Source organism: Pelodiscus sinensis, chromosome 4 (assembly GCF_049634645.1).
Source record: "Pelodiscus sinensis isolate JC-2024 chromosome 4, ASM4963464v1, whole genome shotgun sequence".
In the NCBI taxonomy this organism is placed as follows: domain Eukaryota; kingdom Metazoa; phylum Chordata; order Testudines; family Trionychidae; genus Pelodiscus; species Pelodiscus sinensis.
In genome coordinates, this window is record NC_134714.1 from 98,372,679 (window position 1) to 98,398,656 (window position 25,978).

At 46.4% G+C, this 25,978-nt stretch overlaps 1 protein-coding gene across 4 annotated transcripts in view; it reads left to right on the forward strand.

Annotated features, from left to right (window-relative positions):
• QSER1 (glutamine and serine rich 1) overlaps positions 1-25,978 on the forward strand; it is a 107,960-nt gene that overhangs the window by 6,972 nt on the left and 75,010 nt on the right. The window contains exon 2 of one of the 4 annotated variants that reach the window (XM_075927809.1): positions 21,717-21,824. The exons of 2 other annotated variants lie outside the window; for them this stretch is intronic. The gene's annotated coding sequence lies outside the window, so the exon portion shown is untranslated. Of the gene's footprint in view, positions 1-20,319; positions 21,825-25,978 lie in introns of those variants that run through there. One more of the 4 variants, XM_075927808.1, reaches the window with a different exon arrangement.

The window sequence follows — 25,978 nt, forward strand, 5'->3', positions numbered from 1 at the left end:
TTGGACTTTTCATCTTAGAAAAGAGGAGACTAAGGAGGAATATGATAGAGGTCTATAAAATTATGAGAAAGTGAATAGGGAAAGTTTTTTAATTGTTCCCATAACATAAGAACTAGGGGTCACCAAATGAAATTAATAGGTAGCAGGTTTAAAACAAACAAAAGGAAGTTTTTCTTCATGCAGCACACAGTCAACCTGTGGAACTCCTTGCTAGAGAATGTTGTGAAGATCAGGACTTTAAGAAGGTTCAAATAAGAACTAGATAAATTCATAGAGGTTAGGTCCATCAGTACTTATTAGCCAGAATGAGTAGGAATGGTGTCCCTAGCCTGTGTTTGTCAGGAGCTGGAAATAGATGACAAGAGAGGGATCACTTGATGATTACCTGTTTCTTTTCACTCTCTCTGGGACATCTGGCTTTGGCCACTATCGGAAGACAGAATATTGGGCTAGATCAGCGGTTCCCAACCTTTTCCAGATGGGGACCCATTTTGACAATTCAGGAAGACTTGGTGACCAAGGGCAATTCAAAAAATGTGTGAATGGCTCCTTCAGAGCCACAGGGAGAGACTCCTGGCGACCCTTTTGAAATGTAATGCTGACCCATATTTGGGTCCTGACCCATAGGTTGGGAAACCCTGGGCTAGATGGACCTTTGCTCTGAACCAGTATAGCCATTCTTATGTTCTTATCTCCAATGAATTTTGGTGGCAGAAGAGCATCTCCCACTAACAAAGCAGTCCACACTGACGCTTTTTGTGGCTACAATTTTTAATAGTCAGGGGAATGTTTTTTTTCCACACCCTTGACTGATGAAAGTGCACCATGCTCATTTTGTCCTTGACTGCTCTTTAGAGTAGCTACAAAGATGCCAGGATTGATTGGTTTTTATTTCTGATGTGGGTCTTTGTCCATAAGAACATGAACACTTCAGATGGGCCACTGAGCAGGTTCCTGAAACAAATGCTTCTCTTAGAGACTAGGCTACCTATTCCTTTACCAGTGCAAAAAGACATTGAGTTCCTAAATGTTTTTGCATCTTTTTTGTTCTTCCTTCCTGCTTCTTTGAAAAATTAATTTCTTTCTATATTACAAGCCAGTGCAGCAAGCCTTTCACTTTCTTTGTTTGTTTGTTCTGCATTTTATTGCCTAGTCTTTGTTTGTTTTGGAGCATTCTGATGAAACTGGCAGGACGGGCTATTAGGAAGAGGGTGGATTTAGAAATATCACTGCTCTCGTTAGGTAAAAACACCTACAGCCATTATTATGGCAGTTTGTACAAATAACATGTATTTTCTCCTCTACATGGCTTGCAGTTTTTATTGTTTTTTGCTTATATGCTAACTTGTGAAATTTAGTCATTTGTAATGGATCTACTGATATCAATGTATATTTTTAATCAAATGTTCTGAGTGCATATACCATAACTTAAAAAAAAGTAAACTTAGAAAAAGGATTGCACATAAATATATCCACTTCAACCCACAGCTTCTCTCAACAGCCTTAACAAAGGGGTGAGAGGATGGGTGCCCAGAAAGTTAACAAATCCTTCACTAAAATACTGTTTTTACTTTACTTCAGGGAAAAACACTTTAATATAAAAGTAAAAGATAGGTCAGATCACAATTCAAACTCTTCATGCCCTCAGAGGAAGGACTACATCTGCCATTTACATCCACAGTGCTGTTTTTTTGGTGGTGGTGGGTTGTCTGTGTGGGGAGCTATTCAGAAATAACTCCAGATGTAGGCACTCTTGTTCCACAGTGTTCTTCTGCAGCTTACCTGGATAAGCTAAATGGGAACAAGGCACCCTTATTTTCGAATAAGAATGTCCACCAATGGAGTAATTCCTGAATAGCTGTTTTTCAATAACCCCATGTGTAGACAAGCCCTAATACTTTACTCTTTATCCTGGTGGTTTTTTCTCCTGTTTGTGGAGTTCCTGTTGTTGTCACTATGCTATTTTAGACTTCTCTTCTCCACATCATCCATGGAATCTTTTGACTCCACATTTATTTGCTGTTTTAGTAGTCAATGAGTGAAAAAGAATATCATTTATTGCATAATTTGTTACAGAGATCGTGCTGAGAAATGCCAAAAAGCTGTCGGGTTTCCTTATCTGTCCTGAAATTGAGGTTCTCCTTCCAGTGGTGTCCCTATGCGTGCTCCATTCTAAGGGTCAGTGCATCCCTCGTGCCAGCGATTGAAGGTTTTTGCTAGCAGTGCTATGTATGTGCAGTAGTCGCTTCATGCTGTTGTGTCCATTGATTGCATGCACGACATGGCACCCTCAGTTCCTTCTCTACCATCCTCGGCAGCAGACAAAGTGGTGTGACTCTTCTCCCTCCGACAATTAGAATAGTTTGCTTTACCATGTTCCCCCCCCCCCCAAAACCAGTACTTATGCAACTTTTGTTGAATTATCAATTTTTTTTCCTTTTTTCTTCACCTCAAGCTTAGGCCTGTTTAATCATGCCGAAGGCCAAGCGGCCAGATATACCTCCTCCTCTCACAGCAGCACACGACTCCGCATCAGGATGTGCTTCGGCACTGATAGCAAAATACCATTAGGCACCAGCTACAGGGGACACAATGGGGCAGAAATACAGGGAGCCTCAACAAAGAATGTCAAGAATGCACCTCCTCACCACCTCTGACATCCAAATCAAGTCAGTATCTCAGTCTCTGCGCTTCAGTAATGACAATTCACCTCAGCACTGCTCAGACCATCACACTGTGTCACCTACACCCTCCTCATCACATAGCGAGTTAGGCACGGGACTAGAGAGCAGATTTTTATCCCAGCGCTCTTCTCCATCGTATGGAGTGCCTCCTTGGCAGACAGGAAAGTCTAAAGTCGCTCACCAGGCACCTCTGCATCCATGGTTCAACCACCCATGGCTGACTTCCACCATGGGATCTAGGGCCTTAATACTGTATAGACAGCAGTACACTGCACCGTTCATGCCAGCCCATCCTGTAATCAGGTCTCCGTCAACCAAGAGTCCTGACACAGTTTTAGTGGCAGTGATTGATGAATCAGTGGAGGAGGAGAATGTCATTCAGACACTGAGGATCCCTTTTGGGCCATCAATTCTTCCTCACTGGATGAAGCTGTCATACCATCTACCTCAGCACTTGTTGAGGACCTTAAACAATTTCAAGATCTTTTTAAGACAATTGCCACCACACAGGACATCACCTTTAAGAGGTCCAGCGAAAGCAGCACAAGCTGCTTCAAATACTACAACCTTCTGCAGTTATAAAAATTGCCCTTCCAATTGATGAGGCCATCAGACACTATAAGGCAAAACCCAAAAGAGGTCAGACAAACTATTTTGTGCCCGCCAAGGGCATGGACTTTCTCTTTTCTCACCCCCAGCCTAACTCATTAGTGGTTGATGCAGACCACCACTGTTTAAAACAGTCTCTATTCAGATCCATGCCCCAGGACAAGGATCATAAACAAAACCTTATTTGGCCACTACCCTACAATTCTGGGTAGCCAATTATACAGCTCTATTGGCCATTTACAACCATTTTAACTATTCCAAATTACAGGAACTGCTCAACGATCTACCAGAACAAAAGCGTCTATAACTATAGGCTATTATCCAAGGAGGACAGACAATAGCTTGTACAGCTCTTCAGGCAGTTATGGATATGGCTGCTAGAATGACTGACGGCCACAGCAGTTGTGATGTGTTATGCTTTCTAGCTCCAGGCATCAGGAAGACGCAAAGAATTACAGATCAGAATAGATGATCTCCTCTTTTGTTAGGTCATAGCTCTTTGAGACAAAGACCAACAAAGTACTCCATCACTGACGGATTCCCGTACTACACTCTGCATTCGGGAGATGTGTACCTGCCTCAATAAGAGGACGCTATACTCCTTACCAGAGGTCTTGCAACATGCCCTGCAAATGCCACCAGCAGTGCTTATTTGACCAAAGGGCCATACAATGCCCCAACAGGAGATGCACTCTGCATACACAGTCTACTACGAATCAACCGTCCACTTCTATGACACATTTTGGGCCATTGAATACGCTCTTTTTACCACCAGTGGCTCCTAGGGATGTTAAGATGCAGTTCATTGGCTAGTCGACTAGTTGACAGAATTATCGACTGCTTGATTAGTTGATAAGGGAAGGCAGCCCAGCTCAGTCCCGGCTTGTGGAACCTGCCCCTGCTGCGGAACTGCATTTTAGATGTAGTAAGAACTAGTGCCAAGCTCTTTAAATGTATTAAGAGCCGGGCACAGGTTCTTACTACATTTAAAATGTAAAGCCACAACGGGGATAGTTCCCGGACCCGGCGTGAGCTGGGACTGAGCTGGGTTGCCTGCCCAGCCTGAGCAGTCTCTATTCATGGCCAGCCTGGGCCGCTGTGGGCAGAGACTGCTTTGCGACAGCAGTCCCAGTCTGCGGGGGTCCCAGTGGGAGGCGGGGACCCCAGCAGACACGGGTGCTGCCAGAGCAGCCTCTTCCCATAGTGGGCACAGGCTTGCCACAAAGAGGGCCTGCTTTGCGGCAGCCTCCCCTGTCTGCTCTGCCCACCGTGCTGCTGCCTCTCATAGAGGCAGCAGTGCTGGGGGGTGGTGGCAGGTGGCACTGCAGAGACAGTGCTGGAGGGAACCTGCTTGTAAGCTGGCTTCTGCTTCTCCCCCCTCCTTGCTGCCTTTGATGCAAAGGCAGTGGGGGTGGGGAGAAAGTGAGTAGTTGACTAGCTTAACCGATAAGCCAAGGCTTATCAGTCAACTACTCGTTTACATCCCTAATGGATCCATCATACATCAGGCTAGTGTGTACCAGAGATAATTCGATCTGGATACATAATTTCTTTCCTCTCTACACCTCCTACCTTCCCTGCTTCCCAGTCCCTCTTCAGGAACCATTCCCATGAGCACCTCCTACAATTAGTTCTAACACCTTCTCTAGCTAGGTGTGATAGAATCAGTTCCTTAATTATATCACAGGAAAGTGTTCTATTTGAAGTATTTCCTCACACAAAGGAAAATGGGAGGATGGAGGCCAACCGTAGACCTCAAAAGGATCAACAAATTTATCCGAAACCACAGGTTCAGGATGGTCACACTAGGAACTATTGTACTGGCACTGGACAAGGGAGATTAGTTTTCAGCCCTGGGCCTTTAAAATGTTTATTTTCACATCATAATTCATCCATCGCATAGACGCTACAATAGGTTCCCAACATCAATACTGGGTACCCTTCGGCCTCTCCACTGCAACTTGTGTCTTTTCCAAGACGCTTGCAATAGTCAATGCTTACCACAGACAATGGGCCATGATAATATTTCCAAACTTAGACTATTGTCTAGTCAAGGACACTTCCTTACCACAAACAGGGGACTTGCTCAATGTAACTTAAGACATTTTCACACGACTCGGCCTTTTGATAAACCTGAGAAAATCCATGCTAGAATCTATGCAGTCAATACAGTTTATAGGGGCCCTAATAGACTCCATCTGATCCAAGGCAATACTACCTCATCATCATTTTATCATTCTCCCTGATTTTGTAAACAGGCTGTGAATTAGGGATGTTCAGTATTGGTTAATTGAATGGTCGATTAACCTCATAAATTCTTATAAATTACTTGACTGTTCCATAATCCCTGGGGGTGGGGCCGCCAGCCAGTGCTCTCTGGCCCCACCCCCAAGGAACCCTTTGCCACTCTGCTGCTGCCTCTCATACAGAGGCAGCAGCGCACAGGGTGCCAGATGGGAACTGGTCCATGAGGGGAGCCAGCTTAAAAACCTGGACTGGCTGCCTGTTGCCCCAGACTGCTGACTGACCCAGAGGCAGCTGTGTGGGGTGGCAGCAGCCCCTCTCTGGGGGGCGCTGAGCTCCTGGATCTGGTGCAAGTCAGAACTGAGCCTGCCTGCCTGCCTGCCTGCCTGCCTGGCTCTAATACACTTTAAATGCAGGGCCACAGCAGGGGTAGGTCCCGGACCTGGCACAAGCCAGGACTGAGCCGGGCTGCTGGCCAGTCTGCTAAAAAATTTACTGGCAGCGCAGAGGAAGAGGGGGAATGCATATGGTCTATAGCACTAAACTATAAGCTTTTGCTTATCCATTAATCGGTTAATCAACTACACTATTGCATCCTTACTGTAAATCACTGAATTGATAACAGTACAGACATGCCTCCAGATCCTAGGCCACATGGCAGCCAACACTTATGTTGTGAGGTTTGCGAGACTATACATGCACTGCCTGCAAAGCTGGCTTGCAACAGTTTATTTACCTACCTGCCACAGCTTGACCAAAATAGTGACATCTCTTTCCCCATCCTGCCCTCTCTTCACTGACGGATCCAACCCCTGGGTCTACTACAAGGGGTTCCCTTCTAACAAGAGGATCCATCTCAAGTGATTACCACCAACACATCCCTCGCAAGTTGAGATGCCCGTCTGCATCAACACACGATTCAGGGCATATGGTCTGCACGAGAAGCTCATCTACATATCAACATCTTCCAACTCTGTGCAGTATGCAGTGCACGCCATCACTTCCTTCCCATAATCCAGAATAAAATGAATTGCATCATAATGGACAATGTTGCATGCATGTTTTATATCAACTAGGGATGTGATAGTGTATGCAGTTAAATGGTTACCCAGTGAGCATTGGCTCATCAGTTAACCTTCACAGTTACACACAACTCACGTGCTTCTGCCACAGCTGCTTTTTAACATTCTTAATGTCACCGGGGGGGGGGGGGTGGAGGGAGAGGGGACTGATCACACTCCCTCTGCGTGGAGGCCACCTGGTCATGGAAGTGGTGCATTTCACATCATGTAACTCCCACAGTGGCATACTTGCCAGGCAGCCAGAATGTCATGGCGGGCATCCTGAACCATCAGTTCTCCAAACAACATGAATGGGAGCTCAACTCCATAGTTTGCCACAGGATATTCTTCACATGGCGTTATCCCCACAAATCTATTTGGAACAATGAATAATTGCAAGTGCCCTTACTTTTGTTGAAGAGCAGGATCGAAACAGTGGTCACTGGGAGATGCATTCCTCTTCATATGGAAAGCACCACTTCTATATGCATTCCCTTGATTGCCAGGATAATACGTAGGATACGAGCAGACCAGGTCTGATTAATTCTAATTGTCCCAACTTGGCCCAGACAACCCTGGTTTCCTTACCTCTGTTGTCTCTCCATATGCGAACCCCAGGTGATATCCAGCACTCCCCAACCTCCTTTCCAGCATCGAGGCCACTCGTTTTATCCCAGGCCGCAGGCTCTGCAGCTCAAGGCATGATTCCTTTGTTGTTCCAACATGGTAAGCACACCCGCTCTGACAGAGTTAAACCAGTGCTATTAAACAGCCATCATCCCTCAACATACTATACATACCAAAGTAAGTGAAGACAATTTCAGGCCTGGTGCCCTCAGAGGGTATGTCTATACTACCACCCTAGTTCAAACTAGGGTGGTTTAAAGTAGGCAACCGGAGTTGCAAATGAAGCCCGGGATTTGAATTTCCCGGGCTTCATTTGCATATTGCCGGGCACCGCCAATTTTAAATGTCCGCTAGTTCGGACTCCGTGCCCGCGGCTACGTGCGGCACGAACTAGGTAGTTCGGATTAGGCTTCCTATTCCGAACTGCCGTTACTCCTCGTGGAAAGAGGTATACCGGTAGTTCGGAATAGGAAGCCTAATCCGAACTACCTAGTTTGTGCCGCGCGTAGCCGCGGGCACGGAGTCCGAACTAGCGGACATTTAAAAATGGCGGTGCCCGGCAATATGCAAATGAAGCCCGGGAAATTCAAATCCCGGGCTTCATTTGCAACTCCGGTTGCCTACATTAACCACCCTAGTTCGAACTAGGGTGGTAGTGTAGACATACCCAGAGACAGCTCCTGTCGTTTATCATTCTGGATTATATACTGAACATTAAAGAATATGGTCTCACCTGCTGCTCCTTATGGTTTATCCATCAGCCACTGCTGTTTCTCATGACCTGGTTGATGGTGTATTGATCTTTGCTCACCCCATCATCAATCACCTCCTCACGGGAATTCACAGTTTATACCAAGGGCAGGCAAGATCTGGCCCATCAGACCTTTGGCTTCAGTCCACGCCTGCCCCTGCAGCACGGAGCAGCGCCTATCAAAGTGGCTAGCTGCTCTGTGTTGCTCTCTCTGCTGTGGGGAGAAGGGAGGGAAGGAGTAGCAAAATTGCTCAGTTCCTATTGGCTGGAAACCAGCCAGTGGGAGCTTAGAGATTTTGCTGAGGGCAGGGGCTGTGCAGCATAATTTCTCAGCTCCATTTCTGGCTAATAGAAGCTGAGAGACTTTGCAGGGGGGGAGGTGGCAGCAGCACATGAAGCCTCTCCCTCCTCCATCCCCTCCAGCTCAGAGAGCCACATGCACCGTCAGTAGTCTGGTGCTGCAGGGAGAGTGGGGGAGGAAGCTTGCCTGAGTGTGTTGCTGGCTGGGAGCTGCTTATGTAAGCACCTCCTGGCCAGAGCCTGCCTCTGGGACCCCACCTCCTCCCTCTCCCCAACTCCCTCCCAGATCCTGCACTCCTCTTAAATCCTCCCCCAGCCTAGAATCCTTTTCCTGTATCCATACCCCCTCCTGGACCCTGCACCCTAATGCCCTGTCCAAGGTCACAACCAAATCTTCTGTACTCCTCTTCCACTCTGCTCCAGGTCACAACTATCCCTTTCCACAGACCTTCTACTCCCTCCTACATTCCTCCCTTTAGCCAGAATCCTGCACCCATTCCCCTTACCAGACCCTGCACCCCAATTCCTTGCCCCAGATTACAACCCCCTCTTTCACCCAAACTCCCTCTCAGATCCTGCACCTCCTTCTGCACACCAGTCCCTTACCCCGAGCTCCCTTCTGCACCTAATCTCCATCCCAGACCTCACAGCCAGTGTTCCCTCTTAAGATTTTCCATCTGTGAGCGGAGTGAGCTTTGTCTTATGCATTAATATTGACCTCGTGCGCTTGTTTGGATGTGTGGCACTGTGGCACCCACCAGTTACTTACCAAAATTATATATATAAATAAACAGACTGCTGGCTAAGCCAGAGCTCTGCCGCCACAACCTGGCTGAAAAGGCCAATTACCACCAGCTGAGCAAGCCCAGGCCTGAGGGGCTAATGGAAGCAGCTGTGGGCCTCATTAGCCCGAGGGCTAGATAAGGCAGCCAGAGGGGAAGTGAAGGGGAAGAGCCAGGTGCCAGGGTGTGGCTGAGTGCGCTCCCCAGACAAAAGGAAAGGCTGGCAGAGTTTGCTGTGAACAACAGCTTTGTAAATAGAAGGGTATGGAAAATTGGCACTGACAATAAAAGGCTTGGGTGACTGCACCAAAAAGGGGGTCTGGTTGATTTGTGACACGAGAAGGGGTCCCAAGCCAAAGGGCCTGGCAAGACCTTGCTGGAATATATAATTTTTAAAGTGTTGTGTTGTTTAAGGAAAAAATACTAAAAAATAGATAAGCATGACCCTGCACTCACCCACTCTGAAAACCACCCAGCTTGTTGGTCTTTCTTTATAATATGGAGATATACCTATCTTGTAGAACTGGAAGGAACCTTGAAGGGTCATTGTGTCCAGTCCCCTGATCTCACAGCAGGATCAAGTACCATCCCTGACAGATTTGCCCCAGATCCCTAAACAGCCCCTTCAAGGATTGAACTCACAACCCTGGGTTTAGCAGGCCATTGCTCAAACCACTGAGCTATCCCCCTGCCAAATGTATGCCCCACTGCCTGTGCCCCCTTCAGGACCACACACAGCCAGCTGGTACTTGTATAGGCCTGGCTAACTGCCTACCCCCCACACTAGGGATGTAAAATTTCAATTAATTGGCTAATCAAATAGTTGATAAGGGTGCCCTGCCTTTGAAGTGTAGCAACAGCCCCAGGGCTGTTGCTACACTTCAAAGACGAAAGCACTGTGGGGAGCACAGGGCTGGTGGGGAACTCAAGCAGTCCCTCGCTAGCTACGTGTTCCTCATGGCATTTCAAAGCAGCAGCACCACATGGAGCCCATGGTCAGCTGGGGACTCAGAATCCCCAGCTGACCCCGGGCTCCATGCTGCGCTGCTGCTTTGAAAAGCCATGTGGAGCCCCAGCTGGCTTTGGGCTGCACGCAGCATTTCAAAGCAGCAGACCCTGGGGTCCACACAGCACTGCCGCTTTGACACACTGCAGTTCAGGCCAGTTGGGGACCCAAGGCTGCATGCAGCATTTCAAAGCGGCTGATCTTGAGCTCCAGGCAGCACTGTCACTTTGAAATGCTGCATGCAGCCTGAGCCAACTGGGGCTGCCACTTTGAAGCAACTCCTCCTCTTCTCGCCCCCCCCCCTTTTTTGCCTCTTTCTGGTAGTCAGCAGGGGGGGAAGCGACTAGTTGACTAGTCGTTCACATCCCTACCCTCCACACCCTTGTAGTTGTGTCCAGCCTTGTATTCTGTGCCCCCCCCCCCCCCAATATGCCACTAGTACATATGTCAGGGCCATACTATCTGCTCCCCAAATACAAACAGCCAGTACCTGGACCTAGGGCCCATAGTCCAAGCACCATTGCCCAGAGACCTGTGCCCAGCCCCACATCTCGCCTGCCCCTCCCCCCATTCACTCAGAGACCTGTATCCAACACCACACCTTGCTCCCCTCCCCCCGAATTTACCTGTGCCTCGTACCTACCACCACCACAGATGGCCGGTGCCTTTGCCCCAACGCAGCTGGCTTCTGTGCCGGACCCCCGTTGTCCTTGGTACCACCTGTACCAGCCCCAGTACCTGCCCCACCTCTCTCCAGCCCAGGGCTCCCTTGCAGTGGCTCCGGCTCCAGCTGCCGGAGCAGCTGCCCACCACGCAGCTTGTGGTTCCTCCGGACCCAGCTGGCGGAGCAACCACTTGCCACACGGCTGCGCAGCTCTGCATAGAAGATGGGCAGGGTGGAAAATATTTTTGTGTGCCTGCGCAAGCATGCAGCTTAGAGGGAACCCTGCTCACAGCCCCTCCATAGAAACGTGTTGCCCTTGACCACTTAAAATCTTGGTATGGTCACTCATCCAAAATTATTGCCCACCTCTGACTTATACCCTTATATCTGAAAACCCATGCCACTATGGAATCTATTCTCAAGAGATCTTCATTTGAGCCCTTAGCCACCTGCTCCCTTTTCCATATGTTGTTGAAGGTCACATTTTTGGTAGCCATCACATCTGCTAGACGTGTTGAAGATATTTCAGCTCTGACGACCAATCTTCGTTATACTCTCTTGTCCAAAGAAAAAATTACATTGTGTAATTAAAATTACATTAAATTACACCCCACGTTGCTACCTAAAGCCATCTCTAGTTTTCACATTAATGAGCCCATACACCTTCCAACATTTTCCCCCAAACAGCATAACAATGCTAGGGAACCCTTGCTTCACATGGAGGATGTAAGATGTGCGATCGCCTTTTACCTGGGCAGAACTAATCCAATTCTATGAGACTGTCTCTCTAGCCGACCGATCTCAGGACTCAGCTATTTCCTCATAGCATATTTCCAAATGGATATCATCATGCATCCAGGTGTGTTATATGCTGCATATCAAATGGCCCCTACAAGGGTACATAGCATACTCCACTTGGGCAGTGGTAGCTTCAACTGCCTCTCTCAACGTGCCTCTCATAGACATTTGCAGGATGGCACCTTTGTCCTCTGAGCACACTTTCACCCAGCACTATGCCTTGAAGCATGGTCCTATCTCTGCTACAACTGTGGGACTTGTTGCTCTTCCCACTTCATAGACTCGACTCCAAAACCCACCACTGCCTGAAGCGGACACTGCTTTATAGTCCCCTAGAGGGGGACACCACTTGAAGGAGAAGTTACTCACCTTGTGTTGCAATGATACTTTTTTAACATGTGTGTCCCTGTGGCTGCTCCACAACCCACCCTCCTCCCCTCTACTTTGAATTCCTTTTATATGCGATTCCATGGTAGAGAAGGAACAGAGGGTGCTAGGCCGCACAGACGGTCAATGGACACAATGGTATAACGTGACTCATGCATGTGTGGTGAGGCAAACCTCTGATCGCTGGCACAAGGACATACCAACCCCTAGAGTGGAGTGTCCACAGGGACAGAGTTTGAAGACACTGGCACCATGGCAGCTTCACAATCACATTCGCCTTCTCCAAACACATGCTTATAAAGCATATCAGTTTAGATTAAAATAATACAAACCCAATAATTTAAGCCACACAAGCAAATTGGTCTGGGGTTCTGGCAAACCAAGTGTCAGCTTAGGTCAATGGTACAATCTCAATTGCTGAAACTTACTTTATTTTTAATAAAATTCTAATGGGACTAATCCACTTCATGAGCTAATGGTATGCTTTTATGATATAATTTTAAATACATTTTACTATAAAATTATATTAATGAAATATATGCAAACATGTATGCCAGCCATAGTAGAATAGGCCTCAATTAATAGAGCCCAATATGAAATATTGCAAAGTATGTGTTTAACAATGACCATATTAGTACATATTATTAATAAGGCTAAGGGAAACTGGTCTCCCACCTTCCCTCCCCCCCCCCCCCCACCATCTTGTATAGCACTCGAAGATATACAAGTGAAAAGTTCTGCAAGAGGGTTGAGTTTTGTTACTTTATTAATGGCAATAATTCATAGTAGTTATCCTTGCAGGAGGCAGGGAAGAAAAATTGATGGAGAAAGGGCAGAAAATAATAAAATGACATGGTAATAAAATAAACCAGTTGATACCTCATGAGGAAAGCACATCAGAAAAATCAAAACTATACACAAAAAGTGGGAATTGGTTATGTGGTCAAAACCATACAAAAAGGATTTATCAGTGGCTTTCCCAAAAATTTTAGGAAGGGCAGCAGGCCACTCATCAAGGGAACTGAGAGAGCCCTAAAACATGAAATTTGAAAATGAAATCGCTTAAATTGTTGGGATTGTATTATTTTAATCTAAATTGATGATGTTTATATGAGCATGTGTTTGGAGGAGGCATATGTGATTCTGAAGCTGCCATGGTGCCAGTGTCTTCAAACTCTTTGTGGAAGTTATAAGAAAAGTGCCACCACACGAGATAGAAACTACAGCATATTGTGAACTAGCATATGTGCCCGGTGTTGCTCAGCTCTTTAATTGAAGTTGTTGTTGGTTTTTTTTGTTTTGTTTTAAATAAATGAAAAATGTACAGGCTTTATTTAAATTATTGTATTTTTTTAAACAAAGGCTGAAGTGAGGGTTTTCAGGTAAGGTGAAGCAGAGGGTGGGTGGCTTAGGGTAGAGGATAAAGTTCCTATGCATGAATTAAAGTAATGTCACTCAAAGCCCATCTCATAACTGGATTCTCAAAATATTTTAAAAAGCAAACAAGATGTTAAGGTGTTTTTTATTTAATCGTAGCACATTAATATCAGGATTCAGACCCTGCTGTGTTAGGTGCTACACAAACATATAAATAGAAATAGTCCCTGCCACAAGCTTACAGTCTGAGACTTGCAAATCTGCAGATATCTGCGGGTACCTGCTTCTGCAGAGGTCTGTGTGAATATCTGCAACTCACTTTTGTGGATGCAGATACAAATTCTGTATCCGCACAGGGCTCTTCTTACAGTTACATAACGTGGTAAACTATGCACTTGTTAACCATCTTCCTCTGGTGTTCACTGATATTGGGTACAAGCAGCTGATTTGTTTTTTTGCATATTATTAACAGAACAAATAGTGCGGAATCAAGTGCTAGTATTCTTGATTATTATTAATTGTTTAGTTGGTTAGTCAGATTCAAATTGTAGCTTCTGCTGGTGCTTGAGCTTTTTTTCTTCCTGGGTCAGTTTGCATAGTTCTTTCGTAAATTGGGGTGAACAAACTTTGGGTGGCAGGTGCTTATCTGTAGATAGGAGGATAAGAAATCATTATAAATTCCCACCAGAAATAAGTGAATGTTCTGTCACATGGACAGTGTTCTCTCAAACTTCTCTAGAAATGCTCTGTGGCACCATCAATTTTAGAGGGCCTCGTCACATGACTAAAACAGGACCCTCCTTTAACAGGAGAGATGTGCCACAACTTCAACTTGCATGAATGAATGGTCTGATGACAACATGAGGAAAAACTTTAAACTATTAAACCTCCAATCCTATCCCAAACAGATCCCAGGCATGGCTAGCTGTGAGACCTCAGCCAACATATCGAGCTCTGGTCTCCAATTTCATAAGAAAATCTCCCCCAAAAATATAGGTGCTGCAGGAAGTGATGTCTGATGTATTGTGCCATTTTTCTCCTTTGAGAATTGATGCCACAGTATGGATCAGATGCAAAACTAGGACTTGAATTTTTTTTCCTTTGAGTTGAATATGCAACTTTCAAACTAATTAGCAGTAAACAGGATCTCATCAATTTCACAGCTACCCAATGGTGTTTTGAACAGTGGCAACGAAACTGGATAGTCTTGTTTCGCTGTGCTACAGTACTGGAAGAAGGAAGAGAGCAGTCCTTTTCCCCTCACAGCAATGGTCCATGGGGCTCTAGAGGTTCCAGATGGCAGCAGATGATTGGTCATTTTAACACCTAACATTCAGAATGGCTTTTTGGTAGCTGTGAAGCTATTCGGATCTTGTCCTCAGTAGCCATCTAGGAAAATGGGGAAGGTGAAAGGAAGTTAGTTTGATGCTTTCTGTTCTTTCAAGGCAGGGAAGGGAAAGAGACTGGAAGTTCTCTCCTTGCAGTGGTTGGTGATGGCGTGGAAGAGGGAGATAAAAAAAATGGTTAAGCTATAGTGTTAACAACGGTGAACTTTAAAATAAAAGGAAATTAGCTTGGTGCCCTTGTTTGTTCATCGATATCTGTAATATTATACAAGGAGGTGTCTCCATCACAGAGAGCATTTGAGAATACACTGGAAGGCTTGAAGTCTGGGTCTCAGGTGGGTCCTCCAGTGGCCTAATGGATAAGTTGTCAGCTAGAGCTGGCACCAGTTGAGTGTAGGGAGGTGGGTTACCAGCTTCCCCAGGGCTGGAGCTGGCAGAGGTAAGCAGTTGGCCCTGGAGCTGTGGAGCCGCTTGCTCTGGCTGCAGCCAGTGGAGCAGCAGCTGGCCCGGGCGGGGGGGGGCTGCACGTGCGGGGGGAGCCACTCCGGCATGTGCAGAGCAGCCCCGGGCCCACCCCGCAGGGAGCAGGGCTGCAGCTGGGGGTAGCTGGAGCCGGGGGCAAGGCCCGTGGGGCAGTGCCGGCACACAGGGGCTCCTAGTCCCGTGCAGGGGAGGGTTGGTGGAGTGGAGTCATGGCACTCCCTGCTTTCAGACCCTTGCTTGTGGGACAGTGCCTGGCTCCAAGCCCTTGCCCCCCCGTCCAGGACAGCTTCACTCCCCTCCCCCCCCCCCCCGCAACTTCCCACCCTCCCCAGCCAGGGCAGCTCCCAGGCTTCCAGCAACCTCCTCCTCTCCTTCCCCCGACCCCCCAGCAGGACAAGCCTCAAGCCCCTCCCCCTCCAATGTAGGGCAGCTCCCAGACACCCAGCCACCCCTTCCCCTGCAGCTGGGGACAATGGTGGCTCATGTTGGACCAGTCCCCTGGCCAGGCCACAAGTGACAGGTACCCCTGAACTCCAGCTCCAGTGTCTGTAACAGGCTTTATTTATTGTAACAGTCACTCCCATGTGGCACCCAGATGCTGCTCCAAACAAATAAGCGGCCCATGGACTGAGTGTGGAATGCAGGCTGCACCTTGCCAGGAGTTCAGGAAGTCCAGCCGGAAAGTGTGGGCAGGATGACAGACTCCATCTGCCCCACAGCACTCTCTGGCGGGCGTGAGTGCACAGTGTGTGCAGACAGTACGAGGTGGGGGCGGAGCAGCAGGGACAAAGCCATGGCAGCAGCAGCATGATGATGGACAGGTCTGCTTTTGCCCTCTACACCAGGCCAACCTGAGTGTACGTCTGCCCCCACAACCGGATGGGTAATGCTAGTAATGTATAGAAAGAGCCTGACAATCACCTCCTTCCCAACATCCCAGCCAGATGAAAGTACGTTTATTTTTAGCATGAAAATATTAGGAAAGTGAAGTCTTTTGCCTGTTCTTGTTTGTACACTTTGGCAATTTATAGCTTTGGAAGTTTACTCAGCCCTAAACTGAAGGGGTCTGGGTGTTAAATAGGATTGAATGAACCCAGAATTTTAATCCTGAATAAAAATGACTTCTCTTTCAATTAATAAATTGTCATTTGCAGTATTTCCCTAATGTTATAATCCCATCACTTTTCCAGTTGTTTCCAGGGCAGATAGTCCTAAATTTTAGAAATAACTGAAAAAATATAACTACCAGCATTGTAGAAAATGTGTCCATTTTTTAATTGAAAATTTGGAAAATTTTAACTAGCTTCATTGAATTTTGACTGTGTTTAAAAAAATCTCCCTCAAAAAACCCCATCCAGACTGTCTTTATACACAATAAAGAAGACAATAAGGACACAATTGAGACTCCTAATATAAAAGTTTAAAATTAGTCTTATAGCTATAAATCATTTTCAAATATATAGTTCAAAATGTATTTGTACTAATTTCATGAAAATGGCACTGCAGTTGTCTTTGCTATTAAGAACTCTATTTGTGGGTGTTTTATCTTAACCAGACACGCCAGCACTTGCATTCAAGTATTAAACTACTTAATAGCTGTAGGAATACCTTGGCCTTTGGTTAGCATGCACTTTTCAAAGATTCAGGTGAAAGATTTCAGACATAAGAAACATAAAATAAAAGGAAGATTGTTTGTTTCCTTTTAGCTTTTAATGTGGTGGTGTTGCTTTTTAAAATACAAAGTATATTTAGTATAAAAAAAGCCAACTTTCATATAAATAAAGAAAGAAATAATTTTCCTGCCAGATGACAGAATGATGTAGGCAGAGTTGAGAAGGGTATGCAGCATGGCCCCTCCCCACTCTGCCCTCAGCGCCTACCTTTCCTGTGCTTCGGGAGCTGAGGAGGAAGGAGCCACACAGCCTCTCCCTCCCCTTTCCCACGTACCCCCTCGCTCCCATCTCTGAGAGCAAGTGAGATAGCAGGGTTGGGGGTCCAGGATCTGTGTAGGAGGGGGTGAGAGTGCAAGGTATGGATGGGAGGTGGGGTGCAGTCTGTCCAGGAGGGAGGGTGCAGGAGCAGTCTCGGGGGAACGGTGTCTGGCCAGAGGGGAAGAGGTCAGGAGCAGGGGAGCGTACAGGAGCAGGATGGAGTGTGGGGGCTGGGTGGGGGAGGTGGTGTGTGAGGTGGCTGGGGGTGCAAGGGCTGGGCATGAAGGGCTGGGGCGGGGAGGTATTTGTTTTCACACTGCTCCCAGGCATCCTATGGGAGCAGTGGGGAAAACTTCCAGGAAGTGCACCTGTGCACTGCTGTTCCCCCAGCTGTGGGAGGGGGAAGGGTGGATCTGGTGGGGAGGCTTGGGGCTTTCCTTCCATCTCCCCTCACAGGAAGCTGGCACTAGCCCTTCAGTCTTGCAGGGGGGAGGAGCAAGGATGGGTCCCTCCCACTGAGCTTTAGCCTTTCAACTGTATTAAGAGCCAGCAGGCTCTTAATACCTTTAAACAGCTGGTGTGCAGCGAGGGGGACCCAGTGTGAGCCAGGAATCAGCTGTGCTGGCTCATAACAGGTCCTCCACTGTGCTTCTGATTTTTAAATATATTAAGAGCTGGTAGGCTTAAAAAGCAGATACACAGCGTCTGGCACTGGGCACAAGCCGGCAATCAGCTTATTCCCGGCTCACACCTGGTCCCCATTACTCCCTTGGCTTTTAAGCTGATAGAGGCAGCAAGGGGGGGATGTGACTAGTTGAGGTACTAGTAGACTATCCAATAAGCTTTTGCTTATCGGATAGTACCTACACAGATGATTTAGAGTGCATCTGTTTCTGTGTTGGTCTGCAAATGTGTTTGTTCAAGAACTCTTCCATCACCCTATACTGGAAACCTACCGACTGCTACACTTATCTTCATGCCTCCTTCCATCCCAGATACATTTCTCAATCTATCGTATACAGCCAAGCCCTAAGATAAAACCAGATTTGCTCCAATTCCACAGACAGAGACAAAAACCTATAGGATCTATAGAGAGCATTCTTAAAATTGAAATACCTACCTGGATAAGTGAAGAAACAGATTGACAGAGCCAAAAAAGTACCCAGACATGAACTACTTCAAGACAGGCTCAAAAGAGAAAACAGAATTCTACTTGTCATCACCTACAGTCCATAACTTAGAATCATAGAACTGGAAGAGACCTCAGGATGTCATCAAGTCCAACCCCCTGCCCACCGCAGGACCAATCCCAATTTAAACCCCTCCAATGCATTATCAAAAAAAATCCATTAGTTAGCACTTGGAAAGGAAGATTACCAACACCAGATTCTACACAGACATCAAGAACCATTAGCACTTTTATTGTTTGGTTGATAAAGTGTGAGTCATCTGATATCACGATTCAAACCATTAGTATAAGAATTAAACTTGTGAATGAAGTTAAGCTCCAAACCTTCTCTGTGTATTTGGCTTGTGGAATTGGTCTGAAACAAAACAGCGACTTGGAGATCCATTAATGAGTGTCCAGGCAGATTAAAATGTTCTCCAACACGTTTTGTGTGCTGCCTTTTACGGATATCTGATTTGTGTCCATTAATTCTTTCCTGTAGAGAATGTCCAGTTTGGCTGATATACATTGCAGATGGGCATTGCTGGCATTTCATGGCACAGATCACATTAGTGGATGTGCAGTTAAATGAGCCTCTGATTTGGTGGCTGATGTGGTTGGGTCCAGTGATGAAAACGCTTGTATAGATGTGTGGGCAGAGTTGGCACCGGGGCTGATTAAAGGGGTGGGTTCCTGGATGCTTATGATATAGTTGTGCTGTGTGGTTCCGGGAAAGAATTTGTTTCAGATTAGGGGGGTTGTCTGTAAGTGAGAATTGGCCTTTCCCCCAGTGCCTCAGAATGAGGAGTCAATTTCCAGGATAGGTTGTAGTTCTTATCAGCCTCTTTTAACTGTTTAGTCTTTGAGAAGCTACTAGACCAATTGTTGTTTAAGCTTTTCCTGTTACAGACTCACTCCACTATCTCTCTGAAGCTTATCTGCTGTCTTTTTTTCTTCCTCCCCTCCATTTTTTCCCCTCTCCTCGTTCTTCACTTATTTATTCTTGGATCTGGATTTCCAACACTCCGGTTATCTGAAGAAGTGGATTGTACTCACTAAAACTCATGATACCATCTACATGTTTTGTTAGTCTTTAAAGTGCTGCTAGACTATTTGTTGTTTTTAAGTTTTTCTTCATAAACAGTAAGAGCTGGGGCCACCATTTGATATGCAGCTTCCTCTTATCCTAACTTAAAGCAAGGTCAGGATTTGATTTTGCCAGGACAACCGGAAGCCCTAGGAAGAGGATAGTTTTCCATAACATGAAAAGGGAGGCACTGCTGTTCGGAGGGACACAGTATGAGAGTGTTAGCTGGGGACAGTGATCCCGCAGGGGAGAGCTGGTGGGACCAAAGTGGGAAGAGAACAGGCCCTTGGTAGCTGGGGAATCCAGAGGGTAAGAGAGTACCCACTGGGGGTGGCTGTACCACCAAGGGAGTGGTCATCAGGGCTGGGGCTCTGCCATCTTGTCTACCTGCATGCCAGTAATTGGTCCCCTGCCCTAAAACCTGTCTTCCCCCTAGCTCTTGACGGCAGCACCAGGGAGAAGAGAGAAAAGACCACTGATAATCTGTGGGGGGGGGGGGGGGGAATAGGCTGCTGAGGGCGTGTGGGTAGTGAGAGAATAGGCCCCTGGCAGTTGTGGGGGAAGGAGGGAGGCTCACAGGGGAAGCAAATAGGCCCCTGGCAGGCTTGACAGGTCCAAGAGGGTGAGACAACAGGTCCCTGATGAGCTGGGGGGACATGGCGGGGGAAACAACAGATCCCTGGCAAGTGAGCCTGAGGAGGGAGAGAACAAACTTGTGTTGCACCCCCCTACACCTGAAGGATCTGGGCAATGCCGGGTAAGTCTGCTAGTGTCTGTATGTAGTGTGATTGTGTGCGTGTGCGCACACGTACGTATGCACACACACACACACACTGAGATTTACCCGGCATTGATAGAGTCCTTAACTCAATTAAGTTTTTTTAAATAAAAGGAAAATATGCATGCTTTATTTAAATGATTGTATTTTTGAAAAATACAATTAATTTAATTTTTATTTTGGATTTCTTAAAAGAATTAACATTTTTCAACTTTGTTTTTTAGCATGTTTTTAAAATGGGAATTCCATCAGGTGTATTTGTCTTCATTCCAATAAACTTTTACACCTTGCTATGTATTAACAAAAAGGGGCTATAGTCAATGTGGTTTCCAATAATATTTTCTTCTAGTTTTCAAACTTTAAGCACGGATTTACCTGTTCCAAAACAGAGCTCTACCCCACCTGTTTATTGAAAGGCAATCCTATTTCAGTTTCATCCTATTTTTCTGGTTGATCTTGGTTAAGTCTTTCAACATTCGCTCAGTTATGTCAATTAAGAACTGTACTTGCTATGGTGATTCTGTTTTGTTTCTGTTTGGTTTAATGAGAAGCAATCCCATGCCAGGCATATCCTGTTTTCAATCCTTTACGTTGCTTTACAGTTATGATCAGAGGAAGCTGCATACCTAATTTGGTGGTCCTACCTCTTACCTTTTAGGAGCAGTTCTTAATCAAATAGATAACTCTCTAAAATATATAGCAGATATAGAATTGTCATAGCAAAATGATTGACCAAGTATCACTGAGCCTAAATGAATTATTTGCGTTGGTTGTTGCTGCTGAGGATGAGAGAGTGTTGGGATTCCTTACACCCAAATCATTCTTCTCAGGTGACAAATCTGAGTAATTGTCCCAGATTGAGGGGTCAATAGATTAGGTTTGGCACACTGATAAGTCAGACAGTAATAAGTCACCAGGACCAGATGCTGTTCACCTAAGTTTTCTGAAGGAACTCAGATATGAAATTTCAGAACTGCCAATGGCGGTATGTAATAATGTCTATTTTTAAAATACTCCAGAGCAGGGGTGGGGAATAATTTTTACAGGGGCCATACCGAGATTTGACAGTGGTCAAGGACCACACTTTTCCGTGCTCTTAATGGAGGAGATGTGGGTGTGGCCAGACAGCCTGCCTCCATATCATCCATCTTATTTGCCTCTCTGAAGCACAGGGCAGAGAAGGAGCAATAATATCAGCATAGTCTATGCTGGCTCATCTGATCCTGAGAAGCTGAAACACAGATATGTGGATAGAGAGCAGCTAAGTCAATAAGCTGGCCTCGAGGCTGCGGCTGGCACCTATGTTGATTCGAACACACACAGTCCCAGGAAGAGGAATTTCCCACTGAGAAAACAATGTCCTGTACTTCAAAATTTAATCACCTCAAATCTCTCTTACAAGTGTAAATTAAGTTCACAACTCCCTTGTAAGAACTGGTCTCACAGCAGACAGACCAGCATCAATTGGCATTACAGATAAGAAAGAGAAATACGTGACCTCATGATTATAAAAGATGGGCCCAGCACACACTCACTTTGAGTGTCATTCTACCCTCTACCTGCTGGTCGGGTTAGGTGTTTGACCTCCCGAGGTTCTATGGGGACGCCCACCTCGTATTTTCGTCTTTCCTAGGAATTGAGGGACCGGCCCTGGCCTGACATGCTGGAGTCGAGAGGCACAGAAGGGGGTAAAAATGGTACCTGGATGTGGTCCTCTGTCTTAAGTGTACACATAGAAAGAGTAAGCTGTTACTTGGTACCATTATTTCTATTTTTCTATCTTTATCTTCTTTGTAACCATTTTTAAGATCTATATTTTGCTAATAGTTAAGAAATAGAACAATAGCCATTGCAACCATATGATTTATAAGCTTCCTCAAATAAACCTGTAACTGTTTAAGCTTTAACCTGACTCCTTCAGTTGCTGTAACAGAACCAAGCACAATTTAAAAGAACTTCAGCCGGTCTAAAGGGACAGTTATAGGAAGAGCTTGGGCGTTTGGATCTGTGTCACTCCCAGGTGACAGGACCCACTGGGGCATCTTTCAGTCTTTCCTCAAGGCTGCCCGCTGCGAAGGAATTATGAAATTCTAGCAGCTGAAATCTAAGATGTAATAAGCTCTTCCTATATAACGGGGCGTCTGTTGGCCTGCTGGCCACCCTCTGCGATGGGACCCCGGTCCTAGCAGTAAAGGCACGGACGTTAAACCTTTTCTCGGAAACATACACACACACACTGCCCTGATATCTTCTTTGTAACCATTTTTAAGATCTATATTTTGCTAATAGTTAAGAAATAGAACAATAGCCATTGCAACCATATGATTTATAAGCTTCCTCAAATAAACCTGTAACTGTTTAAGCTTTAACCTGACTCCTTCAGTTGCTGTAACAGAACCAAGCACAATTTAAAAGAACTTCAGCCGGTCATAAAGGGACAGATATAGGGAGAGCTTGGGCGTTTGGATTTGTGTCACACCCAGGTGGCAAAATTCAGTTGGGGCGCTTCTCAGTCTCCCCGAGGCTGCCCGCTGCGAAGGAATTATGAAATTCTAGCAGCTAAAATCTGAAGCGTAATAAGCTCTTCCTATAAACTCGGGGCGTCTGTTGGCCTGCTGGCCACCCTCTGCGATGGGACCCCGGTCCTAGCAGTAAAGACACGGACGTTAAACCTTTTCTCGGAAACATACACACACACACTGCCCTGACCGTCGGCTGACAGTGGGGTCTGGGATGGAGGTTGGGTGCAGAAGGGAGCCTGGAGTCTGGGAAGGAATTTGGGTGAAGCAGGTGGTTGTGACCTAGGGCAGCGGACTGGAGTGCAGGGGTTTGGGATGTGACCTAGGATGGGAAGGGACTGTGATCTGGGGCAGGAGATTGGGGTGCCAGATCTGGGAGGGAGTATAGGTGTAAGAGGGGGACAGATGGTTTGGGTATTTTGAGTGGGGAGGGGGGAGAGCACAGAGCTGGGACAGAAAAGGGCTGAGGTGCCAGAAGCAGGCCGTGTCCAAGAGATTTACTTGCCAGCTGCCAAACTTGCCTGCCTGCCAAGCTTAAAATGTTTCCAAGCCAGCCAGCCTGCTTGCCTGGCCATGAGCTTCATGAATAACTGAGCAGAAGAAGGGGGGGTGGTTCTTCTTGGCTGCCTATTACTCCAACAAACAGCTCCCATTGGCTGGTTTCAGCCAGAAACTGGCCAATGGGAACATGCTGGACGTGGGGCAACTCCTAAAACTTCCCCCCTCCCCTCCAGTTTTAAAACAGAAACAGAGCCCTGCCGCCACATTTCCGCACAGCCTGGGGGGCAAGTAGGGGAACCGGCCTGGGGGTTGGCGGGCCAGATCTGGCCTGTGGGCCATACTTTGCCCAGGCCTGCTCCAGAGGCAATCCTAGCAGTTAAAATCTGGTAAACATGAACAAGGGTGAGCCATTGGAAATAATGTACTTGGACTTTCAGTAAGACTTTGACAGGGTCCCTCGCCCAACACTCTTGGCTGCGTCTAGACTGGCATGATTTTGCGGAAATACCTTTAACGGAAAAGTTTTTCCGTTAAAAGTATTTCCGCAAAAGAGTGTCTAGATTGGCAAGGATGCTTTTGTGCAAAAAGTGCTTTTGCGCAAAAGCATCCGTGCCCAGTTTAGACGCACTTTTGCGCAAGAAAGCTCCGATGGCCATTTTAGCCATTGGGCTTTCTTGCGCAAAAAATTAAGGTGCTTGTCTACACTGGCCCTCTTGAGCAAGTATTCTTGCGCAAGAGGGCTTATCCCTGAGCGGGAGCGTGAAAGTATTTGCGCAAGAAGCACTGATTTTGTACATTACAAAGTCAGTGCTCCTGTGCAAATTCAAGCGGCCAGTGTAGACGGCAAGTTTTTGCGCAAAAGCAGCCACTTTTGTGCAAAATCTTGCCAGTCTAGACGCACCCTCTTAAGTAAAGTGAGGAGTCATGGGGAAGGAGCAGAGTCTTTTCATGGATCAGTTGTTGGTTAAAATAGGAAACGAAGGCTAGAAATAAATTATCAAATTTCTCTGTGGAGAGAGGTAATTAGTAGTTTCCCCCAAGGATCTGTACCAGGACCAGTCCTAATCAACATTCATAAATTATCTGAAACAAATTTGCAGATTCAAAACTACGCAAGTTAGTTCAAATCTACTGAAAAGAGTTACAAAGGGAGCTCACTAAAAAAATTGACTATAAAAAGCTCACTAAAAAAACCTGACTGGCTGCTGTTACACTTCAAAGGCAGAGGCGCCCTTATCGACTAATCTAATAGTTGATGCAAATCACATCGACTGTTTGATTAGCTAATTAATCAACATTTTACATCCCTCGATTGCACCCTCAGCATATTAGCAGAGGACACTAAGCTAGGGGAGAGGTAGATACGTTGACGGGTAGGGGTAGGGTCGGGTCCAGAGTGACCTAGACAAATTGGAGGATTGGGCCAAAAGAAATGATGAGATTCAAGAAGGACACATGTAGAGTCCTTCACTTGGGACAGAAGAATCTCAAGCACTGTTACAAACTAAGGACCGACTGGCTAAGCAGCACATCTGTAGAAAAGGACCTGGGGATTATAGTGGATGAAAAGCTGGATATGAGTCAACAGTGTGCCCTTGTAGCCAAGAAGGTATATTAGGGTGCATTAGTAGGAGCATTGCCAGCAGATCTAGAGAAGCAATTATTTCCCTTCGTTCAGCATTGGTAAGGCCACTTCTGGAATGCTGTGTCCGGTTCTGGGCCGCTGTTACAGAAAGGCTGTGGATGCATTGGAGAGAGTTCAGCAGAGGGGAACAAACATTAATAAGGGGCTGAAAGACCTGCAAGGAGAGACAGCGGGATTTGAGCTTATTTAGGTTACAGAGAGCAGATTGAGGGGCAGCAGGCAGAGGGGGGGAGGGAGAAGTGGGGTTGAAAGCAGCCTTCAACTACCTGAAGGGGGTTCTAAAAACTATGGAGATAAACTGTTTAGAGGTGAAAGATGACAGAACAAGGAGCAATGGTCTCAATTTGCAGTGGGAGAGGTTTAGGTTGAATATTAGGAAAAACATTTTTTAGGATGGCAGTGAAGCACTGGAATGAGTTCCCTAGGGAGGTGGTGGAATGTCCATCCCTGGAGGCTTTTAAGTCTTGACAAAGCCCTGGCTGAAGTAATTTAGTGGGACTGGACTCAATGATCTCCTAAGGTCTCTTACTACTCTATGATGTTCTATGTTGAATTGCAGTTAAGTTCATACTCTGGTTAAAAAGGTCACATGATCATCCTTCTGTCCTGAACTTCATCTGTATTATGGTTGAGTATGTCCTGGGACAGGGTAATCCCTCTCCTGGGTCCCAGACCCTTGCTCAGTCCTTTAGCTGGCAGTCTCAGTACTGCAACACTGGTCCTGCTTGCACTTGCCAAGGTTTGAGCTTTTGTCCTAGGCTACAACGGGTGTTGGGACAGGTGTCCTTGGTCAACCTGGGCTAGATTCTCAGGCTGCTGGGGAAAAGGAGCCCAAAACCCCTTGTTGGAACTCTCCTCTCCCTCTTGCAGTCTCTGGCAATACTGCCCTTTCCTTTCTGGTTAGGTGGGGTCCAGTCCAAACTTCCTCTCCTCCCTGCAGAGAAGGCTTCTTTTTAATCTGCTCTATGGCAGCCTCAAGTGAGATCAGCTGGCCCTGCTTGATTTACAGCAGCCCTGTCTCCCCTGCTCCTGATTAGCCAGGGCTGTTGCTGCTATTTATAACTGGCCCTCTCTTTCAGGGCTGACCCTGTCACAGTCCTCAAATCATATGCTCTTTGACTAAGAACAGATATCATTATTGATACGTTTTCATTCTGGGCGTTAAACATCAATAGCTAAGACAAACTTGAGCTGAATTCATATGCATAAAAGATTAATCTAAAGGCAGAT